Below are 25,875 nucleotides of genomic sequence, written 5' to 3'. Positions count from 1 at the left end.
ATGAGAAGCACAAGGGCATCGTCAACTTGCAGACTTCGGGTGCTGCACTTAAGCAGAAAATCTTGGATCTATCAGCAAGGAAGATAGCTCTATTGGCTGAATTGAAAGAAATCGATGCAGCCTTAACTCATGCTCAACAAGAAGAAAGCCAGCTACCCAATGCCGTCAAAGCCCTTCAGCAAGAAAGAGATATCCAAGCTCGCAAAGCTTTAGCCATGAAGAAAAAAACTCAAGCCTGTGGAGGGTGCTGCCGATGACGATATCAAAGAAATGGAGGAAGCCGACCAGATTCGCCTGCGTGCGATATTAGCTATCCAATCCTTGTTGAACGTGTAATCTTATTTATTGTATCGGCACTTTATGAGACATTGACATCCTTGCATAATTCTAGCCGATAGTACTGTTATCGGCACTTATACTTTTATGCATCTATCCAGATACTAGGGTAATATTTCTTTAAATATTTTCCATTTAACGCTCTGGGAAACACAACCCCTTCGAGGGTTTCTAAAATATATGCATTACCAGGAACAGACTGATTTATCCGATATGGACCTTCCCAATTAGGAGACCACTTTCCAAACTTTGAACTTTTAGTCCCAATCGGTAAAATCAATTTCCAGACCAGATCTCCATCGGCAAACTCTTTTACTTTCACCTTCTTGTCATACCATCTAGCTACTCTTTTCTTATTTTCTTCGATACTAACTAAAGCCCTTAACCGATGACCCGCCACATCTTCCAACTCATCCTTCATAAGAGTATTATAATCATCGGCTGTCAGCTGATTTTGAGAACGTATTCGTCTAGAGCCAATCTTAATTTCCCAAGGCAATACTGCATCGTGTCCATATACTAACTGATAAGGCGTTACTTTGGTTGCACCATGACATGACATCCGATATGACCACAAGGCTTCATTTAGTACTGTATGCCACCTCCTAGGATTTTCTTCAATCTTGCGCTTAATGAGTTTGATGATCCCTTTGTTAGAAGCCTCAGCTTGACCATTAGCTTGAGCATAATATGGAGAAGAATTTAAAATTTTAATTCCCATACCTACAGCAAACTCATCAAATTCTCCTGATGTAAACATAGTGCCCTGATCGGTAGTGATAGTCTGAGGAATACCAAATCGGTAAACAATATGCTCTTTCACAAAATCAATCATATTGACCGATGTCACCTTTTTTAAAGGAATTGCCTCAACCCACTTTGTGAAATAATCGGTAGCAACCAGAATAAATTTATGTCCTTTACTCGATGGCGGATAAATCTGACCAATGAGATCAATAGCCCATCCCCGGAACGGCCATGGTTTGATTATAGGATTCATAGCCGATGCAGGCGCTCTTTGAATATTACCAAACTTTTGACACCCCTGGCATCCCTTAAAATATTTAAAACAATCTTCAAGAATAGTCGGCCAATAGTACCCATTCCTTCTGATCATCCATTTCATCTTGAAAGCCGATTGATGTGCCCCACATACTCCTTCATGAATTTCACCCATCAAGCTTTTCGATTCATCATTGCTAACACATCTGAGTAAAACTCCATCTATAGTTCGATAATATAATTCATCATCGAGGAGCACATATTTGGTAGCTTGGAACCTTATACGTCTCTCAACCTTTCTATATGGATCCTTTAGATAATCGACAATCTCTTTCCTCCAGTCATCGGTATCAACTGCCGATGTTAGCACTTCCTGAATAGGCTGATACCCTGAAGCATGCTGAGCTAGTCGATTAGCTTCCTCATTATGCAATCGAGAGATATGTTCAAGACGAAAATCTCTAAATCCTTTCAACAATTGCAAACATCTTTCATAATACGAAATCAAAGCTTCACTTCGGCATTCATAAATTCCAGCCAATTGATTTATAACTAGCATAGAATCACCAAAGATTTCAACAACATCGGCACGTATCTCCTTTAGCAATTCTAACCCTTTTATCAAGGCTTGGTATTCAGCTTGATTGTTTGTCGCTGTAGCAACAATCGGCAATGAAAACTCATACTTCTTTCCTTGAGGTGAAATTAACACAATGCCGATACCTGCTCCTTCACCACATGTGGACCCATCGAAGAAAAGTGTCCAGGGAGCAATCCCCAGAGAGTCCACTATATTACAATGCTGAGTGACAAAATCAGCCATCACTTGCCCTTTAACTGCCTTAGTTGATTTGTAGCGTAGTTCAAATTCTGATAATGCTAAAATCCATTTGCCGATTCTACCACTTAATATCGGCATCGACAGCATATACTTGACCACATCGTCTTTGCATATGACCGTACATTCGGCAGATAACAAATAATGCCTTAATTTGACACAAGAAAAGTATAAGCACAGACACAATTTTTCGATAGCCGAATACCTCGTCTCAGCATCCACTAATCTTCTGCTCAAATAATAAATAACACGTTCTTTCCCTTCAAATTCTTGAATAAGAGCTGAACCGATAACTGTATTATCAGCTGACAAATATAACCTGAAAGGCTTCCCATGTTGGGGTGGAACTAGCACTGGAGGATTTGATAAATATTTCTTAATTTCATCAAGGGCTAATTGCTGTTCAACTCCCCATACAAATTCCTGATCAGCTTTCAATTTAAGTAGTGGGCTAAAAGCCTTGATCTTACCCGACAGATTAGATATGAATCTTCTAATGAAATTAATCTTACCGATCAAAGATTGCAATTCAGTCTTATTGGCAGGAGCAATCACCTTGTTAATTGCATCAATAGACTTCCTACTGATTTCAATTCCCCGCTGATGTACCATAAAACCCAAGAATTGTCCTGCCGATACACCGAATGCACATTTATTAGGATTCATCTTCAATCCATGCTTCCTTGTGCACTCCAGTATCTTTCGCAGATCGGCTAAATGTGTTGTGATATCTCCAGACTTAATCACTACATCATCAATGTAGATCTCCACTAATGTGCCGATGTACTCATGAAAAATAAAGTTCATAGCCCTTTGATAAGTAGCACCGGCATTTTTCAAACCAAACGTCATGACTATCCACTCGAACAACCCCACATGTCCTGGACATCTAAAGCAGTCTTGGGAATATCTTCCTCAGCCATGAATATTTGATTGTAACCTGCATTACCATCCATGAAGCTGATAATTTGATGTCCAGCCGCAGCATCAATCAACAAATCAGCAATCGGCATTGGATAGCCATCCATCGGTGTGGCTTTGTTGAGATTCCTGAAATCAATACAGACACGAAGTTTTCCATTTTTCTTATAAACAGGAACCACATTAGAGATCCACTCTGCGTATCGACATTGCCGAATAAACTTTGCTTCAATTAATTTAGTTATTTCGGCCTTAATGTCAGGAAGTACATTAGGGTTGCATCGGCGCGCTGGCTGCTGATATGGCCAAAATCCAGATTTGATAGGTAACCGATGTTCAACTATCGATCGGTCTAATCCAGGCATCTCAGTATAATCCCAAGCAAAACAATCTTTATATTCTTTTAACAAATCTGTTATTCGCTGTTTACACTTGGAATCTAACTTAGCACTAATAAAAGTAGGTCTTGACCTATCACCATCACCGATATCTACTTCTACTAAATCATCTGCCGATGTGAACCCTTGACCTAATTTTCCATCATCGGCAAACCTATCCATTAAAACTCCTCTTCAGAACCGACTGCTTGGATCGGTGGAATTTCATAATCAGCAACTCTAAGGAACTCTTTTTCCCAAGCTTCTCCTGATATGCATTTAGTTCGCTCATAAGTATCTGATTCTGCCGATGCGATGATATAAGAAGAATCACCAGGGACGACCTCAATCTTATCCCCAATCCACTGTACGAGGCATTGATGCATTGTAGAAGGAACACAACAATTAGCATGAATCCAATCCCTCCCTAAAAGCAGATTATATGCACCCTTGCCATTGATAACAAAGAACGTCGTTGGCAAGGTTTTGCTGCCGATGGTCAATTCAACGCACACTGCCCCTTTAGCCGGTGACACATTGCCTTCAAAATCTTTCAACATCATATCGGTTTTGGTCAAGTCTTGATCTCCCTTACCAAGTTTCCGATACATCACGTAAGGCATAATATTAATCGCAGCCCCTCCATCAATAAGTACCTTAGACACAGGCTGCCCATCAACTCTGCCCTTCACAAATAAAGCCTTAAGATGCTGTCTCTCGTCATCGGTAGGTTTCTCAAAAACAGCCATCATTGGATCTAGTGTTAACTGAGCTACTTGATCAGAGAGAACAACTTCTTCCTCATTATCAGATAGTGCCAAAAACTCCATCGGCAACATGAATACCATATTAACATCTGCTGATGGACCCTTATTTTTGTGTTTTACCTGCCACTGCTGATGACCAGGCCTTTCATTGGAGGAATTTTCCTCTTGGTATAAATCCTCCTGACGCTCACGTTGCATCCTCCTTCTCTGCGTCTTTGTCAGACCCTCTGGGCACCATCGAGGAAACTTGGTTTTCCAAACCGGCTGATAACAAGTCCTAGTTGGTTCTACACGACGTATATTAGGGTCCCTGTAGAATATTTCCTCATCGGGAACTCTTGCGTTTGCCATCTCCTCAAGCTCCTCTTGATTCCTTGGAAAATATCCAGCGCGTTTACCAAGCCTCTCATGTACACTAAGTCTGCCCCCCAGCTGATCATGCACTGATGCTCTGCCTCTGATCGGCTCATTGATAGACAAACCCTGATTACCAAGTTGAAACCTCCTTTCTGAGCGATTGACTCCGTAATAACCATTACACTCAGGGCAATTTTCAACAGTTGGCAACTTAATACCTTCTTCCCAGCAATGGATGAAAAACGGACATCTCCAATGATCTTTATGTCGATTCCATTCTTCCTGACGTCTCATTTCTTACTGTTGTCGATATCGGTCATTACGTTGACGCCAACCCTCCTGCTGCCTTCGATGAGTAATCACAATGCCAGGTCGAGGAGGATTTTTGGAACTACTGCTTTCTCCTAGCAAACCCTTACTCTTTGCATCATCGGTAGTTATCCGATGTTGGGGGTCCACTGACGCGTTTTTCTCAGCAGCCTCTGACGTCAATACCTTGGTCTTTCCTTTGGCATCCAACATATTTGCTGGAAAAGGGTGTTGATCAATTTTCATTGGCTTCTGGGCCTTGGAAGTACCAAACTTAATTCTCCCAGATTCAATAGCCGATTGTAACTGTTGCCTGAATACTTTGCACTCATTTGTACTGTGCGAAGTTGCATTGTGCCATTTGCAGTACAAAATCTTCTTCAACTCTTCTGCCGATGGGATCACATGATTAGGTGACAGCTTAATTTGGCCCTCTTGAAGCAGAAGATCAAAAATTTTATCGGCCTTAGTGATATCAAAGGTAAACTTTTCTGGCTCTTTTTGACCAAAGGGACATGATATCGGCTTTTTATTCTTAACCCACTCAGCTAAGCCGATAACTGGTTCTTCATCAGAGTCAGAATCTCCTACTTCTTCAACAAATGATACCTTTTTACTTCAGTTCTTTTTAGGTTCAAAAACCCTAGTATCTTGATCAGAGATCCTTTGCACAAGATGACTGAGGCTTTCAAACTCCTGAGAAGCATATCTGTCTTTAAGATGTGGCAATAACCCTTGGAAAGCCAAATCGGCAAGCTACCGATCATCCAGCACCAGGCTGTAACACTTATTTTTTACATCTCGTAGTCTTTGTACAAAGCTCTCTACCGATTCATCATTACGCTGTCTCAATTTTACTAAATCGGTAAGCTTCTTTTCATGGATTCCAGCAAAGAAATACTTATGGAATTGTTTTTCTAGATCAACCCAAGTAATAATAGAATTTGGTGGTAATGAAATGAACCATGTAAATGCTGATCCAGACAAAGATGATGAAAATAATCGAACTCTTAATTCATCTCTGTTAGCTGCCTCTCCACATTGAATAATGAAGCGATTGACATGTTCCATTGTTGATGTATCATCTTGCCCAGAGAATTTAGTGAAATCCGGTACCTTGTACCGATTTGGGAGAGGAATTAAATCGTATGCAGGAGGGTATGGAGTCCGATAAGAATAAGTATTGACCTTGGGCTTTATCCCAAACTGATCCTTCACAATTTCTGCTATCTTATCGGCCCAAAAAGCATCAGCCTCCTGCTGACGAACTGGTTGAATTTCTACAGGAGGTGCCTGCTGACATCCCTCCACATATCTTTGTGGCCCACGATCTCCAGCAATCGGCATATTTGCCGTTACTTGTGGTCCATTAGCCTGTTGGAAAGGATTCATCGGCTGGGCTGCCGATGCTTGATTCTGGAAACCAGTTTGCATATGACCTTGTTGAATCCCTGCAACCTGCTGATTTTGCTGAACTGTATTTTGAACAGGTAACTGTCCTGACCAATCATTATTAGAACTCATCGGTACAAAACTTACCGATGGCTGGTAATTTGCTGACATTGTTGGATAATTATAACTGGTTTGAGGCATGAACTGAACCCCAGTTTGACTCATAGCAGGGGCTTTCTGCTGTATCGGCAGTAAGCTCACCGATGGACTTGAATTGAATGTTTGAACCATAGGCATCTGAAAACCTCCTGGAGTTGGTTGCACAGAAGTAGTTGCGGCATATTGAGGCACTTGAGCCATCGGCGAAACGGCCGATGGTATAGGCGCTCTTCCTACTGCATCAAACACTTGAGGTAATCTAGGATTGAAAGCAGATGACTCTGGAGGCATGCCATATCCCCACCAATTAGTAGGAATCTGGCTATTCTGAGACACAGGGCCTGACATAGCTGATGCCGATAGATCTGTATTAAGCTGAACTCGCCCTCCTGGTAGTACCTAATCTGATTGTATCGGTGTAGATTGAATATTAGGTGAGCCTGCCAATACTGGAGGGGAAGTAACTTCTGTACCCACAACGGCCGAAGGAGCCGATGGAGTTTTGACAGATGCCGGCTCTGGTTGATGATAGGCAGGCCCAACGTAATGTGGTGCCGCTTGTCCTTCTTTGAGTGTTTGAACCACAGCATTATGAACAGTATTGGACAGCACATTGGAATGATTAATCAAAGCATGATTTACTGCAGAATTAACCATCTCTTGAAGTTTACCAGGATTGGAGTCAAAGGTAACCTGCCGAGGCAACGGCAAATCTTGCTTCTGGATGACTTGTCCACTCTTGTTCAAGCTAAACGATCTCAGACAAAGCTGCTTGTATTCTTCTACAGCCTTTTCCATAGCCTGCCTCTGTTCTTCCTTGAGATCTTCTTCTGATACTGCGATAATGTTCCCTGAATCGATCTCGGGATTGAACATATTGATTGATTGGTCCCACCGGGCGTGCCAAAAGATGTGTTGATGCAAAAGTGGATCTGCAAACACAAAGGGCTAATACCCGAATCGATATCCAAAGCGTGCCAGTCGATTTGACCTGCTAATCGACAAGGATGGAGATACGAACACTTTGGTCCTGACAACAGCGATACGCCCGGAAGTCACGGCCAAGAGGTGCTCACGCGGAACTCGAGAATCGCCGAAGGTCGCACTGAAGCGATGCAGCTCGCCGAATCAATGAGAACTCATAAAAAAGGAAAAATATGCAAATTGACGAAGTCACCGAAAAGTAAGTAGATGCAAATAGGAGTAAAAATTGGTTTTGATATTGATTGATATCTCTATTACATTGCCCCTTACTCCATATTTATACCCTGATCTAAAGAGACACAACCAAACACAACTAGGACACCAATCCCATATCTAAGGAAACACGTGACTCTTACATGAATCATACCCTAACAAATATAGAAAAGGAAATCAACTCCTATCTATTTCCCTGTCCGCCTCAATTACGATGGAAATCTCACCGTCCTCCTTCCCATCGGCATACTCCCCATTTCATCGGCAGTAGTCTTCAAGCCTCCCTTCATCGGCATACTCCATGTTTCATCGGCAGTAGTCCTCAAGCCTCCCTTCATCGGCATCGACAATAACACCTCCAACCTCATCGGCAACGCCCGAGTCCAAATCAACCTTTCCATCGACCATCACCAGCTATCGGCAACCATCTTTACAAACTGGCTTTCATCGGCTACCAAAGTATTCAATAACTTTCCCCTTGCCGATTAGTCCACTCCGATTATTTTGACACGTGCAAAAAAATGGTGTCAACAAGTATGGTACAAGTTGGGATAAGAGTTTGCCTTATGCAGAGTTTTCATATAACAACAGTTATCAGAAGAGTCTGAAGATGGCACCTTTCGAGGCTTTGTATGGACGAAAGTGTAGAACCCTGTTGTTTTGGAATCAAACGGGAGAAACTCAAGTGTTTGGATCAGATGTTTTAAGAGACGCAGAAGAGCAAGTAAGGATGATTAGAGATGACTTGAGAGTGGCACAATCTCGACAGAAGAGTTATGCTGACACTCAAAGAAGAGAATTGGTTTTCGAAATAGGGGATTATGTTTACCTGAAGGTGTCACCTATAAGAAGTGTGAGAAGGTTTAACATGAAAGGAAAGTTAGCACCAAGGTATATTGGGCCTTTCAAGATTTTAGAGAGACATGGAGAAGTAGCTTATCAGTTGGAATTGCCTGAGAGCTTGTCAGGTGTACATGATGTGTTTCATGCGTCTCAACTAAAGAAGTGTTTGCGTGTACCAGAGGAGCAGATACCGTTAGAAGAGCTTACAATTAAGGAAGATCTCACTTATGAGGAATTTCCGGTAAAGATTTTGTAGACAACAGAAAGGGTTACGAGGAGCCGAGTTATAAAGATGTGTTAGGTTCAGTGGAATCGGTATACAGAAGATGATGCTACTTGGAAAAGAGAAGATGATTTGAGGAAAATATACCCGTAGCTTTTTGAGTAAGCATCGTCTGAATCTCGAGGACGAGATTCATTTTAAGGGGGTAGAATTGTAACACCCTAAAATTTGCATCACTTTTATTTATGTGAATTGGATTTATTTATGCATTAGTGTGTGCATGCAACATAGAAAAATATTAAATTTTATCAAATTAAAATTAAATATAAGGTTTACCTACATGTCTATGCATTCATGCTGCTGCATATTATTTTTGTATTGTGTGGTTTGAAATCAAATTTCAAATTGATTTGAATTTGTATTCAAAATTGGTTTGGAAAATTAGTTTAGAAAAAGAAAAGGAAAACTCTCCCCCTTCTCATTCTCGGCCTGCTGGCCTAGTCGGCCCGTTCTTCGCTCCGTGGGCCCAGTCGCCCCCTCTTCCGCTCTTGGGTGCCCGCTGCTCTCTTCTTTTTGCTGTGGCCTAGCCCAGTGTAAGCCGCGCCGCCCATGCGCCCTCTCCTCTCTCGCCTATCTCACTAACACGCTAGGCCCACGTATCATCGCCTTCCCCTTCCTCTGCTCATGGCCGGCACGGACACTGCCGCCACAGCCTCCGTGCCGCCGAGTCCGCTTTTGTTACGCCGCATGGTGTGCATCCCACACCTCTAGCTGCCCATAAATAGCAGCCCTAGGTGCGCCGCCCCATTCCCAACCCTCTTCGCTAGCCGCCGCCCTCATTTGAGCAGCATCTGTCAGAGCCCTAGCGTCGCCGTCGTCACTATCCGCCTCACCGAGCGAGCCGCCGCCGCAGTCCTGCTTTCGCCGACGAAAACTACTTCGGTGAGTTCACCTGGATCTCCTTTTTCTCCCCGTGTCCAACGGTGGCCGAAGTCGCCGATTCGACCAACGCCGGTGAGGTCGGCCGTTATCCGGCCATGGCGTCGCCATCCCTGTCAACACCGGCGACAACACTCTCTCTCCCCCACCCAATCCAATCCACGCCGTCTAATCCCGATCCAACAGTCCAGAACTTAAGATACCCCTTCGCGGGTCGTTTTTGCTAAAGAACCCCTCAGATTTTTTATTATAGAACTCGTCGTCCCTGCTTTTATTCTATAGTGCCCCTGCCTTTTCTTTAAATTGTGTTCGCAATCCTTAGGCAGATTTAAAATCAGGTTTTAATTATTTTAAATTCAGAAATTAAGTTTCATCTATTTACAAAACTGCCACTACCTTCTCTTGGTCATTAAATCTTTGTTTTGACTCTGATTTGATCCGTTCAAGTTGCGTTAGGTTCGTAATTTAGTAATCTACATGTTCATACAACTATTAAGTATATTTTTAACTTTTAAAATTCAAGGTTAGATTTAATCTATTATTTTGTTAAAGGAAATCTTGTTTAATTCATAACTTCTTCGTTTTAGCTCTGATTTTCGTGATCTTCGTGTCTGTGTGTTCATAGTGAGTGGTAGATTTGTTTTACAAAATTTTCAACTTGACTTTATGCTGATTGCTGTACTGTTCTAATCTATAGCTTTTGTTTGCTATGCATGATTGCTTTTGGATGTTTGTATGTTGCTGTGATTATCGAGTATAGACAGTGAGCAATTCATGGGTGATTAAGAGTACTACTTTGATGAGCAAGATCAGCAAGAGAACTTTGTTCAAGGCAAGTATAGCATGAGATTATCAGTATTTCCTATCAACTTTAATACATTCAATTCATGTTTGCATGTGTCACCTTGATAGGGATTCCTTAGAATTGAACTTATACCTTGTCTCCTATGGGATATGCATTGGGTAGCTTTGCTAGTGCTCAATTAAACCATGATCTTGTAACTTGACTAATGGTATATGCAATAAACATTAAAACATGACTTTTTAGCAACTTGGAAACAGGGGGCTGGAGTGTTTAGCTACTTTCTAAATGCTCTAGATTCCTCTCCCTAAGGACTTATCTATAAGCGAACATCCGGGACTTACAGTATAGTTGTGAGGGCTACATGGCTCTAGCTTTAGCTCAGTACAATGACCTTTTCTAGCTTGTTAGAGGTTACCTTTATGGCGCAAGAGAGGTGTGTTTTAGGTTGGATATAGTGCGGCCTCTGTCTATCAGTGTATAGACTGCGTGTCATTGTGCCTGTCGGAAGGGGAGCCCTACATTCGCAGGGCACAGAAACCTAGCGGCCCTAACTTGTTAGATGAACATTTGAAAGGCTTCATAGTGACCCCTGCCTGCTCACCTTTGATGTGTTTTGAGAGTAATTAACCTGGGCATTTGAGAACCATGACTCATAGTGAAAGTGTACAACCTCTGCAGAGTGTAAAACTGGTATATCAGCCGTGCTTATGATCACGAGCGGCCCTGGACCCTTATGGAATAGATGATCACTAAGAATTATCTATTTATGCTATTCATTATTCTTGTTTACATTAATCATGTGTTTTACTTTGGGATAGAAACAACTTGTTGCTACTCTTATGCTAAAATTATGACAAATAAAAGCTGAATGCTGTTAAACCCGTGTCAAGCCTTTTGAGCCTTATGAACCCCATGTTATACTTGTTGAGTACGACTTGTACTTACGCTTATTTATTTTCATTATTTGTAAAAAAATCCATGATGGGTAACAGATGGCTATGGTAACGACGACTTTCCTAAGAATTACGAGACTTGTGGTCAACCAGTTGACGTCCCTATGATATGGAGCTTCTGCGAGAGACTTTCTTTATACTTCTGCTATATTTATGTGAAGACTATGTCTTATTATTCATGATGTAATAAACACTTGTGATGATACTATTTATAATTTTTTGTCTTATGTGTGTGACTGATCTCTGGGCGCACATAAGATTATGAATCCCATTTTATCCTTAAAATTGGGTGTGACAGCGGGTTTACACAACGCGCGGGCATCGACTTCGGTGAAACCTTTACGCTAGTCGTCAAGCCCACGATGATCCGCACTGTGCTCGCCATAGCCGCCTCCCGCAAGTGGTAGACGCGCTAGCTCGACGTGTCCAATGCCTTTCTTCACGGCCATCTTCGGAACATGTCTTGTGTCAGCAACCTATCGGCTTTGTTGATGCTGAACGTTCAAACACCGTTTGTCTCCTCGATAAATCTCTCTACGGCCTTCGGCAAGCTCCTCGGGCCTAATTCACTCGGTTCGCCGAGTATGTCATTTGCATCGAGGTTCAAGCCAACCCGGTCTGATTCTTCACTGTTCGTTCTACGATGCGGGAATGACATCGCCTATCTCCTTCTGTATGTCGATGACATTGTGTTGACTAGCTCGTGCCCAACCCTCCTACACCAGCTCATCAAGCATCTGCAAGCAGAGTTCACGGTCAAGGACCTCGGCGAACAACGCTTCTTCCTCAGCATCGACATTAAGCGCACCGCCGATGGCTTCTTCTTGTCCCAGCAACGATACACCGAAGACATCCTCGAGCGTGCCGGTATGATGAATTGCAAGCTGGCTGCCACTCTGATCGACCTCAAAGGCAAGCTCTCTGCTGACGGTCTTGCCATCGACGACACCAAGCACTACCGAAGTTTGGTCGGGGCGCTACAGTATCTCACTGTCATGCGCCCAGACCTTGCTTTCACCATGCAACAATCCTATCTTCATATGCACGATCCACGCAGTCCACACTTGGCGTTGCTCAAACGGATCCTTCGCTATGTCCGTGGCACAAGCGTGTTGGGACTGTGGCTGCGCACCTCGTCGGATCTTACCATTACGGCGTACTCGGACGTAGATTGGGCAGGCTGCCTAGACACCAGGCGATCGATGTTAGGCTTCTATGTGTTCCTCTATGATGCGCTGGTATCATGGTCATCGAAGCGCTAGCCAACGGTCTCGTGCTCGAGCGTGGAGGCCGAGTACCAGGCTGTCGCGAATGCCGCCACGGAGTGCATCTAGCTCCGTCAACTTCTCGGTGAACTCTAGTGTGGTGTCACCATGGCTACGGTCACCTACTGCGACAACGTTTCAGCCGTCTACATGTCTACGAATCATGTCCACTGCAAGCGCACCAAGCACATCGAGTTGGACATCTAGGCCTTGTTTAGATTGAAAAAAATTTCAACCTGATGAATAGTAGCACTTTCGTCTTATTTGGTAAATATTGTCCAATCGTGGACCAACTAAGCTCAAAAGATTCATCTCGTGATTTCCAACTAAACTGTGTAATTAGTTATTTTTTTACCTACATTTAATGCTCCATGCAAACGGCTAAAAATTGATGTGATGGAAAGAGAGTGAAAAAACTTGGCATTTTGAGGGTATCTAAACAAGGCCCTACTTCGTTCGCAAATGCGTTCAAGTGGGTGATCTGCGTGTTCTTCATGTTGCAATCGGTGAGCAGTACGTCGACGTGATGACAAAGGGACTGCCGACTCCGACGTTCCAAACTTTCCACTCCAGCCTGTGTGTTGCTCCGCTGGCGACGTAGCGCCCCACAGACTGCGGGGGGGGGGGGGGGGGGTTGTTGAGATGTATACAATTTTGGTAGAGCTAGTTATAGGCTTGGCGCGGTGACCACGACGTCGCCCATGGCCTGCTCCCGTGCACTCCTTGTGCACACCATTGTAACATGTATATAAGCCTTCAGTGCTGCAATACAACAACTGTTGTCCCTATTCTACTCTTCTACAAATTCCTTTACATAGTCTTCTATTTGTTTTCTCCATAATAAATAGGTGTTTGATGCTGGTTTCATTGCATCCACCGAGCTGTATTGGGTGTGCTTGCTATTAAACTAGAAGCATACCCCCCGCGTTGCCACAGGATTGCTTAAAAATGAAGCTGTTATATACACAACATTATTTTATGGTATTTTGTATATTGTTTATATATATGAATTTGACATGCATGTTATTTTATTGTATCATATTGGTAAAAAAATTTGGTAAGCTAATAGAAGAAAAACCAATAGAATATTTGATTACATTATAGAGGAATAAGTGAGGAAACAAAGAGCGTATGTTAATAGATTAAAGATTAAAAGTTGCACATGATAGAGATGACGTGGACATTTTTTTTGAATTAATAACAGATGGCATGGACTTAGTGGGGAATAATATGGATATCTTGCACGAAGAGATATAACATCTAGTGGAGTTATTTAGTGGAGAATGATGTGGACACCTTGCATGAAGAGAGAAATCATCTAGTGGAGTTTAGCTTAAAGATTAAAAGTTGCACATGATTGAGATGACGTGGACTTTTTTTTATAATTAATAAGGGATGACATGAACTTAGTGGGGAATGATGTGGACATCTTGCATGAAGAGATATAACATCTAATGGAGTTATTTAGTGGAGAATGATGTGGACACCTTGCATGAAGAGATAAATCATCTAGTGGGATTTAGTTTTATAAGAGTTATAGATCAGTTTGTGTGCGTGAAACACCACTTGTTTGCTTGGTATTGTTTGTTTATTTTTTGTGTATGCTTGAAATAAGAGGGTGTCATTAGCCTTTGGCAGGTCTGTACCATAGTCACAGCATGACCCTCATGGCATGCTGTGTGTGTGAGCTGTAAAAGACTTGATAATTTGTATGCGTGATGGACTGATTCAGCAGCATGCTAATGCTGCTTATATATTTGAAATGGTTTGGTATGACCAACAAAATCTAAGTGTTAACTATTTCATTGCAGTGGTATGAATGCGTGAGGGAGACCATGTTTATTCTGTGGTGCATGTAGTTGTTGTCAAAATTTCTTTAGAGTCAACGAGAATCATCGAATCTGTCAGGGTGTATCGTGTTGGAGTCCCTTAGGAAGGTGGTCATCAGTGTTGGAAAAGTGATCTCACTCCCATGGACAGGCATGGGCCAACGCCCTAACCGCGCCTAGGCCAGGTCAGTAATGGGGACAATCAAGGGGGAACTTTTCTCCCATGCGTGCTGATCAGGGGCACCCAAACGACCGTAGGTTGTGGCCCCCTCATCACGCAGCGCTGAGTTAGTAAGGGGGACAATTAATGGGAAACTTTTCTCCCATACGTGTTGATCAGGGGCACCCAAATGACCACAGGTTGTGGCCCCTCGCCACATAGCGCCTACTAGAGCGCCTATTAGACCGGTATGTTTCGAGGGTTTTAGCTAATACCCATCCTCTCATAAGACCCGATTACTAAGTGCGATGAAGTGACGAGAAGGTCACCGCCAGCGCTGAAGTGACACATCGTCGTCCCTACTTCCATAGAGGACATCAGCCAACATCTAGGAGACATCGGCGTCTTCTTCACTGCTTTCCTCATCGAGGTCCCGGTGTCCAGAGAGGACACCAGCCGACATCTTGGAGGACATCGACGTCTTCTTCACCGCCTTCCTCATCAATGTCCTGGCGTCCAGAGAGGAGGATGGTGACTACACGGTTTGCTCGACAACTTCTATCGATGGCGGACTACCATGGAGATTATGGTTAGTCATCAATCCACCTTAGACATTTTGTGTTCACGTTAACCAGATTAGAAATCCTGTGGCTTACTACTTAATTTTCTCTAACAACCAGACGTCCTTGGTTGCCCCTTAGACTATATCTAGTATCCATCACTCAAGTTATGGTTTGAGTTTTGCTTAGACTAATCTATCATTGAACAATTTTGTCATATCGATTTGTGGAACCCCAATTTGTGAGCTTAATCATACATCAACAATATTTTCAGATTGCTGTTAGACTATTCGGATCATCTAGAAGTAGATCTTGCCGGGTGCTTGATGAATCAAAGACCTAGGATACCTTCTAGTGCAGCAATAGAGAGATAGAGAGGGAAGGGGAAAGGTACCGAACCTGACACGGCAGAGGGGGAGGGTTCGGAAGCCGCCATCGGGTTCGTTGATGCAGTCTGCTCACGAGCAGCGATTGTTGGGAAAGACGTGTCGGAGATGCGGTACCGGTGGTGAAGATGACGACGGCACAGTGCTGTGGCGGAGGTACTTCCCGTCACTGGCTGCGCCCCTCGCTTAGATCGGATTTAGGGTTTGTCGGTAGGGAGGTCAGCTTAGGTCAACCTCGTGATTAGAGCCGTCGGCCCCCACCTCTTTTTATAGCGTAGGGTGATAGGGGCCCTCCAGCCATGGTGGGCTAGGCGCCCCCGACCAGGGCGCAAATCAAAGGCCCAACTGGGCTGTTGGGTCTAGTTAGGTTAGAGATCAATCTAACAATCTCTCCCTTGATCTCTTTCCATCTTTCACTTTCATATTCTATACTTTTGTTCATTCCATTATAGATTAGCGCATAGAGCATGTCTCTTCATCATGGCCCATTGCCAATAGATTTAACAGCTACAACACACTACTCTGTTCTAAAATAGATACTTATCTTTGGGCCTTCTTTTGTCTAGGAATTATAGGCTTTCCCTTAAACCCATGCCGGCTATATGTTCTTTGAACACGTTGGGTGGTAAGCCTTTTGTAAGAGGATCCACGAGCATCTTTACTGTACTTATATGCTCAAGACTTATGACTTGATCCCGGACTTTATCTTTCACAACATAATACTTTATGTCAATGTGTTTGGCAGCACCACTTGACTTATTGTTATGAGCATACTGTACTGCCGGATTATTATCGCAGTATAACTTTAGTGGTCTATAGATGTCAACCACTTTCAAATTGGGTATGAACTTCTTTAACCAGTTCACCTGCTCCGTTGCCTCATAACACGCTACAAACTCGGCATACATTGTGGACGATGTAGTGACAGTTTGCTTTGAGCTTTTCCATGAAATAGCTCCCCCTATGAGAGTGAATACATATCCAGATGTGGATTTTCTATCATCTCCCGCATAATTAGAATCTAAATATCCCACTATATGGAGTGAATCAGATCTTCTATACATCATCATGAGGCATTTCGTTCCTTGCAAATAACGCAAGACTTTCTTTACCAATTTCCAGTGTTCTATTCTAGGATTGCTCTAGAATCTGCCAAGTAACCCGGTAACAAATGCCAAGTCAGGGCACATACATACTTGAGCATATTGCAAGCTTCCGACAGCTGAAGCATATGGAACCACTTTCATTTGATCGATCTCATATTGGTTCCTGGGGCATTGAAAATCCCCATATCTGTCACCCTTAACTATAGAAGCAGGTGAGGGACTGCATTTGTGTATACTGAATTTCTTTAAGATCTTTTCTATGTATGCTTTTGTGACAGTCCTAATACCCCTTTACTTCTATCTCGGTGAATCTCGATCCCTAGAACGAACGAAGCTTCACCAAGGTCTTTCATATCAAATTTTGAGGACAAAAACTTCTTTGTCTCTAGTAGTGGACTGACATCACTACTAGCAAGTAAGATATCATCCACGTATAGGACAAGGAAGATGAACTTCCCATTCTTAAACTTTGTATAGACACAATTGTCCTCAACATTCTATTTAAACCCAAAATTCTTTATTGTCTGATCAAACTTCAAGTACCACTGTCTTGAAGCTTATTTTAATCCATAAATGGATTTCTTTAGGTGGCATCCCATTCGTTCTTTTCCTTCCATGACAAAACCTTTCGGTTGTGCCATGTAAACATTTTCCTCCAAGTCTCCGTTGAGAAATGCCATCTTTACATCCATCTGATGTAATTCTAGATCATAATGTGCCGCTAATGCCATTATGATTCTAAAGGAATCCTTATATGAGACTAGAGAAAAGGTCTCATTATAATCAATCCCTTCTCTTTGCGTAAAGCCTTTTGCCATATGTCGGGCTTTATATCTCTCTATATTCCCTTGAGAGTCAAGCTTTGTCTTGTAGACCCATTTATAGCCTACTGTTTTGGCTCCTTTAGGAATTATCTCTAAATCCCAAACTTTATTGGCATTCATTGATTTCATTTCATCTTCCATGGCCTCAAGCCACTTTGATGAATGATCACTTCTCATGGCTTCTTCAAATGAGGTGGGATCATCCTCCATTTGAAATTTCTCAGTGTTGTACACTTCATAATCAACAGGAATAGCTGATTTTCTAACTCTTTGAGACCTTCTAGGGGCCTCTACATTTGGCACATCTTCTGTTTGAGGCTGTTGTTGCTCCCCCTCATTTGTGGCAATAGGTTCTACAGGATCCTAAAGAACAGGTTCCTCATCATCATTCATTGTTGCCATAGGTGGGATAACAACAAGTGCTGGCACTACAGTGTCTTACACTATTGGTGTAGCAACAGTAGGTAGTGAGAAAAATGGCTCATGAATCATCGGAGTGGGTGCATACACCCGCTTCTCTTCAAGGTCAATTTTTCGAGCTACCATGCTCCCCCTCATCATTTCATCCTCTAGGAAGACAGTGTGTCTCGTTTCCATAAACTTTGTATGTCTATCTGGACAGTAGAAATGAAAACCTTTTGACTTTTTTGGGTAGCCAATGATATGGCAACTCACTGTTTTGAAATCTAGCTTCCCAATGTTTGGGTTAAATACTTTAGCCTCAATAGGGCTCCCCCACACACGCAAGTGGTTAAGTGAGGGTACTCTTCTTGTCCAAAACTCATACGGTGTTTTTGGCACCGACTTACTTCATACTCTATTGAGAATATGAATGGCGGGTTTTAACACCTCCATCCACAGGCTCAATGGTAAGGTGGAGTAACTTATCATACTGCGCACCATATCCATCAGGGTACGATTGCGTCTTTCAGCTACTCTATTCTATTGAGGTTCGCTCGATGTTGAATACTGGGCTACTATGCCATTCTCCTATAAAAACCTTGCAAAAGGTCCAGGAACTTGGCCATATGTGGTATGCCGACCATAGTACTCCCCTCCATGGTCGGACCTGACTATCTTAATCTTTAAGTTGTGTTGGTTTTCAACTTCTGCCTTAAATATCTTAAATTTATCCAATGCTTCTGTTCTTTCTTTGATTGGATAAATATAGCCATAACAAGAGTAATCATGTGTGGATGTTATGAATGAATCATAACCATCCACACTCTTTACGGGAAAAGGACCACAGATGTCTGTGTGAATAATCTATAGAATTCCCATGCTTCGTTTGACATCTTTCTTAATTTTCTTTACATACTTTCCTTTTATGCAATCTTTGCATTGTTCTAAATCTGAGAGCTCTAATGGAGGAAGAATATCATTCTTAACTAGTCTTTCTATTCCCCCCCTCGAAATATGGCCTAAATGACAGTGCCATAATTTTGACAACGCATCGTGAGCTCTCTTTCATTTTTTGTTTACATGCGTAGACGAGGATGCATTCACATTGTCGCACGCAACGTTCCCATTATCACATACAACATTCACATCATCATGTAGTGATAACAAATAAAGCTCATTTTGTAAGATAGCATGACCAACACATGCATCATTATATGTTATCTTACATTTGCCATTTTCAAAATGGCAATCATAACCATCGTTGTCCAAACATGAAACACTAATCAAATTCCTCTATAGGGAGGGAACATAAAGAACATCTCTAAGTATGAGTTTGAAACCATCAGCTAGCTCTAGAGAAAGATTGCCAACGGCTTCAACTTCTGCTTGGACTCCATTTGTGACTTTAACGTGTCTTTCGCTTCTTTGCATAGTCCTCATCGAACGGAATCCCAGTAAAGAATTAGCAACATTAACAGTTGCACCTGAGTCAATCCACCAAGTAGATTTCAAATACTGTACATACAGGGATTCATTTATGAATGTAATAATGTTCTCACCTTTCTTTGCCATGATCATCTTTAGATAATCGGGACAATCTTTCTTATAATGTCCCATCTTCTTGAAGTGGAGACATTGATATTTCTCTACTATGAACTTGTTTTGCTGAGGCTGATGCAACATGGGACCCTTTCCCTACTGTATGTTATAGTTGAGGAGAAGTTAGCATTAGTATTCTTTTTCTTGTTATCTTTTAGATAATTGATAGTGCCACCATTGGTAGCTTTCATTCTCTCCTCCTCTTGCACACACATAGCCATGAGCCTCTCCATGTCCCATTTCTCGGGCTATATGTTATAGTTGACAACAAAAGTGTCAAACTCTTTTGGCAAGGAAGCAAAAACCAGATGGATAAGGAACTCATCCTTGAGAGCCAGATCCATTGGTTTTAGCTTGGATGTGAAATGGCTCATCTTTAGTATGTGCTCTCTTATGCCACCATTGCCTGAGTATCTCTCTATCACCAGCTGCTTTATCAGCTGGGTAGCATATGTCTTTGAAGAGCCAGTGAACTAACTCTTTATTCTTTTGAGATACTCAGTGACGGTGTCACACTCTAGGATTGAGCCCACAATTGTAGGCTCAATCGCGTTCTTTATCACAGCCAAACACTTCTTGTTGGCAGTGACCCATTTCCTATGCTCAAGGTCATAGGACATTCTTTGGGATGCAAAATCCCTCTCTCTGGTTGCCCAAGCAGTATCAACCTCGTTTGTCTCCCGCACCAGTGCCACAGGCTCTGTGGGACATGGTGTGGTGACTACCTAGTCCACCTCAGCGAGGATGAAAGCCAAGTCGATCTTTTTCCTCCACTCAATGTAGTTATCACCTTTTAGAGTGGGGATTTCTTTGATACAACTCATCTAGTTGTATCCTCCTGAAAACACAATTCATATATATATAGTGAGAACATAAATAATAACAATAACAATTGCATGCCTTAGTTCAACGTTGGTCAAAATTAAAACATACAATTGTTCTCTACATTAATTCTATATCACCGTTGGGCAGAAAATAAAATTGATGCAAGACAAAACATCACAATATTGCCATTAATCAACGTTGGTCAGAATAATAACAATATTATGATTAATTAAAACATATCCATTTTTCAAAATTAAATTCTCCCGTTGGTTCGAATTTAATAATGAAAATAACATCTTTACATGCGCAGCGGAAAATAATTCAATTTGATGAATTTTACCCATAGGAAAATCCTCTTTTCTATTTTCTTTTGAACCAATTTCTATTTTTCAATTTTCTGGAAAAAAGAAAAAAAACGGGCTCATTCTTTACTATTTCGGTCCAAAACCGGCAAAAGCCGGCTCAGCCCACCTTTCCGCGCGCGCGCAGGCCGCACCCAGGTCGCAACGTGGGCCTGGGCCAGCAAAGCTCCGCGCGCCAGCACGCCCACCTAGGCCACAACGATGGTCCGTTTGATCTTGGCCGTCCGCGCCGATCCGACGGCCGAGCGGTGATATCGCGCGAATGAAAATGCCGCTGCAACCGCCTGATCAGAAACCCTAGCTCATTCGTCTCTGTGCTCTCTCTCTCATCGCCGCTCACTATTCTCTCCTCAGTGCAGCATAGCCACAACCGAGCAAAGCAGTGGAGCAACGACACCGTCGCCGGCCCCCTCGCCGGTGTGCGTGCTCCCTAGCGGGTGAGCGCGCCGGCATCGAGTGGCCTGGTCACGGCGCCTCTTTGGCCAGAGCCCAGCGAGCAGTGCCCCCTGGCTTGGCCCTCTTTTCCCCGCGCGCCATTCTGCACGATGGCGAGGTAGTCCCTCTGGGTTTCCCTTTTCCCCTTCTTTGATACCATTGTTAGACTATTCGGATCATCTAGAAGTAGATCTAGCCGGGTGCTTGATGAATCAAAGACCTAGGATACCTTCTAGTGCAGCAATAGAGAGACAGAGAGGGAAGGGGAAAGGTACCGAACCTGATACGGCAGAGGGGGAGGGTTCGGAGGCCGCCATTAGGTTCGTTGATGCAGTCTACTCACGAGCAGCGATGATTGGGGAAGACATGTTGGAGATGCGGTGCTGGCGGTGAAGATGACGATGGCGCAGTGCTGTGGCGGAGGTACTTCCCATCACTAGCTACGCCCCTCGCTTAGATCGGGTTTAGGGTTTGTCGGTAGGGAGGTCGGCTCAGGTCAACCTCATGATTAGAGCCACTGCCCCACCTCTTTTTATAGCGTAGGGTGACAGGGGCCCTCTAGCCATGGTGGGCTGGGCGCCCCCGATCAGGGCGCAAATCAAAGGCCCAACTGGGCTGTAATAACCCAAAAATCCACACACCAAAAATCACAACTACAAATTTTTTCTTAAAAACTCCCATGTGATGATGAGTGTCATGTATAGAAACCCCAACCTAAGAGATGCATTAGGTTTGACCCAACCAAGACAACACATAAGCATGGCATGCCATTTGTTGATTATGTTATTTAATTTCTAACAAATAAAGTGTTACATACATTGTTAAATCAAGTTATGATTTGGACTTCCATTTGCTTTATGTTATGCTTAACAAATCCATTAAAGTAATAAACCATAAAGTTATTATTAAACAAAAATTCCCTAAACTCCAACGAATAAGTTACCTCGGTTTTGAATTCAAATACTAAACCAAATTTGAATTCAAATGAATAAGAAGGAAAATAAAAAGAAAACAGAAAAAGAAAAGGAAGGAGAAGGCCTCGCAGGCTGGCTCAGGCCTGCTCAGCCTAGCTTGCGCGCGCGGCAGCCGCCTAGCCCAGCTCACGCAGCCAGCCCAGCAAACCGGCCCAGGATGCCGCTCACACCCGTGCGCCCGTCAGCCCCGCCAGCTGTCGCTGCCACTTGGCCCCGCATGTCAGCCACGCGCTGCCCATCCGCACGCCCCTTTCTCTTCGCCCACAGTCGCTGCCAATGGACCCCACCTGTTAGCCTTCCCCTGTTCATCTTCTCCATGCCATGCTCAACCGCCAGCCGACCGAAGGCCGACAGCGATGGCAGAGCGGGCCAGGGGGTCACGCTCGGGCCATGGCCTTGCCCCCCATTGGCGCCACGCCCACACAAACTCCATGCCAACCACCCACGCCCCGCGATGCCGCTCGATGCGCTCGGCGCAATCCCTAGCCATCCGCCTTGGAGCTCGGAGCTCTGGCTATAAAGCCACGGCCTCGGTTGCCCTAGCGTTCGTCCCATCGCCTACCGCCACTTGGTGGCCATCCACTGCGCACCCGAACCAAGAGAGGAGGGGGAAAGGGGAAGGAGAGGGGGAAGCGTCGAAGCCACTGCAGGGGAGGAGGTCGTCAGAGCCGAAGACGACGCCATCGTCTTCATCACTGACACAGGCAACGCTGCACTGCACGGCTTCCAGAGCTACATAGCTGCAATGCTTCACTGCACCGCTATCCCCTCTTCCACAACACCCACGGTGAGCCCACCCTTCTGGTCTCTCTTTGCCCACCGCCACCGAACCTCATCTCGTCGGCCATGGCGCTCCACCCCGGGAGCGCGAAGGCCAGGGCCGTCTCCGGTCCGTGGGAACACTTGCACCCACGCACACATCCGTGACCACACCATGATCACCCCGTTGGAGCCCCATGGTTCACTCGTGCGCCTCGCCATCATCTTCATGACCGTCATGGCCGCCGGGAAGCCCCTAATGACCACCTTGACGCCGAAGCCCCGCCTTGAGCCCTGGACGACTTCGCCATGCACCCACGAATCCGGTGAAGCCCCTGTCTGCCCAGTCGAGCCACCGAAGAGCCTGCAACTACGACCTCGCCACCGGCGAACACTACCGAGCCGCCGTTCGCCATGGCCAGCACCTTGGTGAGCCTCGGCCACCACCTAGACCCCACCGTCGCAGTCGTCATAGCCTAGGGAAGCCTTTCCCCTCCCCAATTGGACACCAACACCGCCATGGGGGCTCACCAGCGAGCTCGCCACCGGCTAGAGCACCGCCATGGGAGAAACAGGGGAACACCCCCCTCGCTGGCCACCCGTACATGAACCCGGTGCACGTGAACCACAAACAGAGAAGAGAGGGGTGGACGTGGCTCACTGGAAGGATACGCGGTCCACTATAGACCAGCGCATCTGTCCACTGTGGACCGTGAGCCGTGGACCATGGCCTAGTGGAGGCCCATGGTCATGACGTGGCTGCGTTATAGCACGCCACATGTTCGGCCTGGCCCGGCCCAGACCGGCCCAACCCAAAGCCCGTTTGAGACCCGGCCGTATTGACCGTTGACTGGTCAACGTTGACCATTGACCTGGCCCCATATGTCAATGACACGGACACTCTGGACCCACACGTCAGATGCTGACATCATGATGACATCACGTGGGACCCACATGACAGAAGCCAGCACAGCCGAGGTGACGTCATGCTGACGTCACGCTGACATCAGCTACTAACGTCAGCAGCCCAGGCCCCACATGTCAGTGACCCTGACTGTTGACCGTTGACCGATGACCATTGACTCACTGTTGACCGACGTTGACTTTGACCGGACCCACCTGTCAGTGACCCAATAGCCCTTGGCCCCACCTGTCGGTGTGGATGACGTTGATGATGTCATGCTAACGTCAGCTGGACCCCACCTGTCAACTCAGAACCGTGATGCTGATGTCATGCTGATGTCAGCAAGCCACGTGGACCAACCACAGCATGACACATGTCAGCCTAGGATTAATTCAGTCTTTTTCCATTTTCAGAAATGATTTAAACTTTGGAAATTCATAACTAAATCATATGACCTCAGAAAAATATGAAACTAGGACCAAAATTCATCTAAAATCAAGCTCTACGCAATGAACCCATGTTTGAGTGCATTTGGCTCTTTTGAATTTTCATTGCTTCTTTGTGCTACTCTATAGACGTCGCTAACGCAACTATAATGCGATCGTTTACAGACTCAGAGGAGAACCGGACGGACGAGGACCGTGAGTACCATGAGGAGAACGGAGATGACTACACTGAAGGTGCCACATCTCACCCAATCTCGTAGCACCTATTACACATGGCTAACATAGAACTGCTATCGCTTTACTTTACTGCTACAGTCATATTATGATAGGACTTGCATGGTAGTATGCTCGCTTGAAAGCCTTTACCTTGACGCAACCTTACCCCTGCATGCCCTACTATTAGGCTAGACACACGCTTACTACTATACATTTCATTACTTATACTTCTACTACGCTTATACTACATGCGTGGTGGATACTGGTGTTATCTGGACCATGGGGAGAGTGCTGCGTGTGTGACTTGGGTGTGTGGAGGGTGAGGGTTGTGTCGACCAAGTTGGAGTATACGACGAGCCTAGGGTAAGTCTTGCTATGGGATGCTACCTGGGCACCCCTGGAAATGGATACCTGTGGTGGGTAAATGGTATATGAGGTGGACCTGGGTGTGAACCTGTGACGGGTGGAGCCTAGGATGGAGGTGTTGTGGTGGCACGGTAAATGGAAACCCTGATGGAGACATTCTAGCTTGGTCATCCCTATGGACTTACTAGTACTCAGATTCACCGGGAAGCCTTATGTACCACTCGCCCTATATGGTGCGGGACGGCTGGACTACTTGGTAGGATATTGCCACTACTACTAGGTCGATAGCGGACAGTGTAAGGAGGTACGGGGCGCGGAGGATTCCCCCACACCCTTCCGAGACTTCATGGAGACCTTGTGGACCCGTCTCATGACTCACAGTTTCAGCCACTCCAGACTTGACTTGGGGTGAACCAGGGCTGAAAGGTAGAGTAGCATTATCCTAGGCTAGCAAGCGGCCAGAATCAGCCTAGTTGACGACGGTCAGCGAGGAAGGCGGATCTTGTGGTTATGTAAAAACCTCTACAGAGTGTATGGTTGATTGATCGATACATGAGCTGACTTGTTGGCTATGGACCTTTCCTGGGTTTCGCTTAAACTAGATAGTGAGATGAGTCCTTCTCTTCTTCCCCTATGAGAGAGTGTCGGTCGTAGCCAGGGGCTACGGGCCTTGAGACAGTGCCGAGAGGGAGTTGGCCTATCGACTGAGCGATGGTATGGTATGGTGATGATACAAAGATGGTGGTATATCGATCCCAGGATCGAAACCTGGCTTGGAAAAGTGGATGGAGTGGAAGGTGTGTGGGAAATGGTGTTAAAACTTGACCAACTATTATTATATACTTGATATGCTACTAAATAGGAAACCCCAGCCTTATAGGTTCCTTTTGCTTATATCCAACTTGCATCCAATTTCCACAAAGCAATGCTCATAGGGTTGGGAGTGGCCAGTACAAATCGTACTGATAAATTTTGGCACACAGGTTCTGCTGAGGAGTATAGCTCCGAGGAGTTTGATGGATAAGGGGTTTGTGCCTAC

This window comes from Miscanthus floridulus, chromosome 13 (genome assembly GCF_019320115.1).
Source record: "Miscanthus floridulus cultivar M001 chromosome 13, ASM1932011v1, whole genome shotgun sequence".
In the NCBI taxonomy this organism is placed as follows: domain Eukaryota; kingdom Viridiplantae; phylum Streptophyta; class Magnoliopsida; order Poales; family Poaceae; genus Miscanthus; species Miscanthus floridulus.
This window is presented reverse-complemented; position numbering follows the sequence as displayed.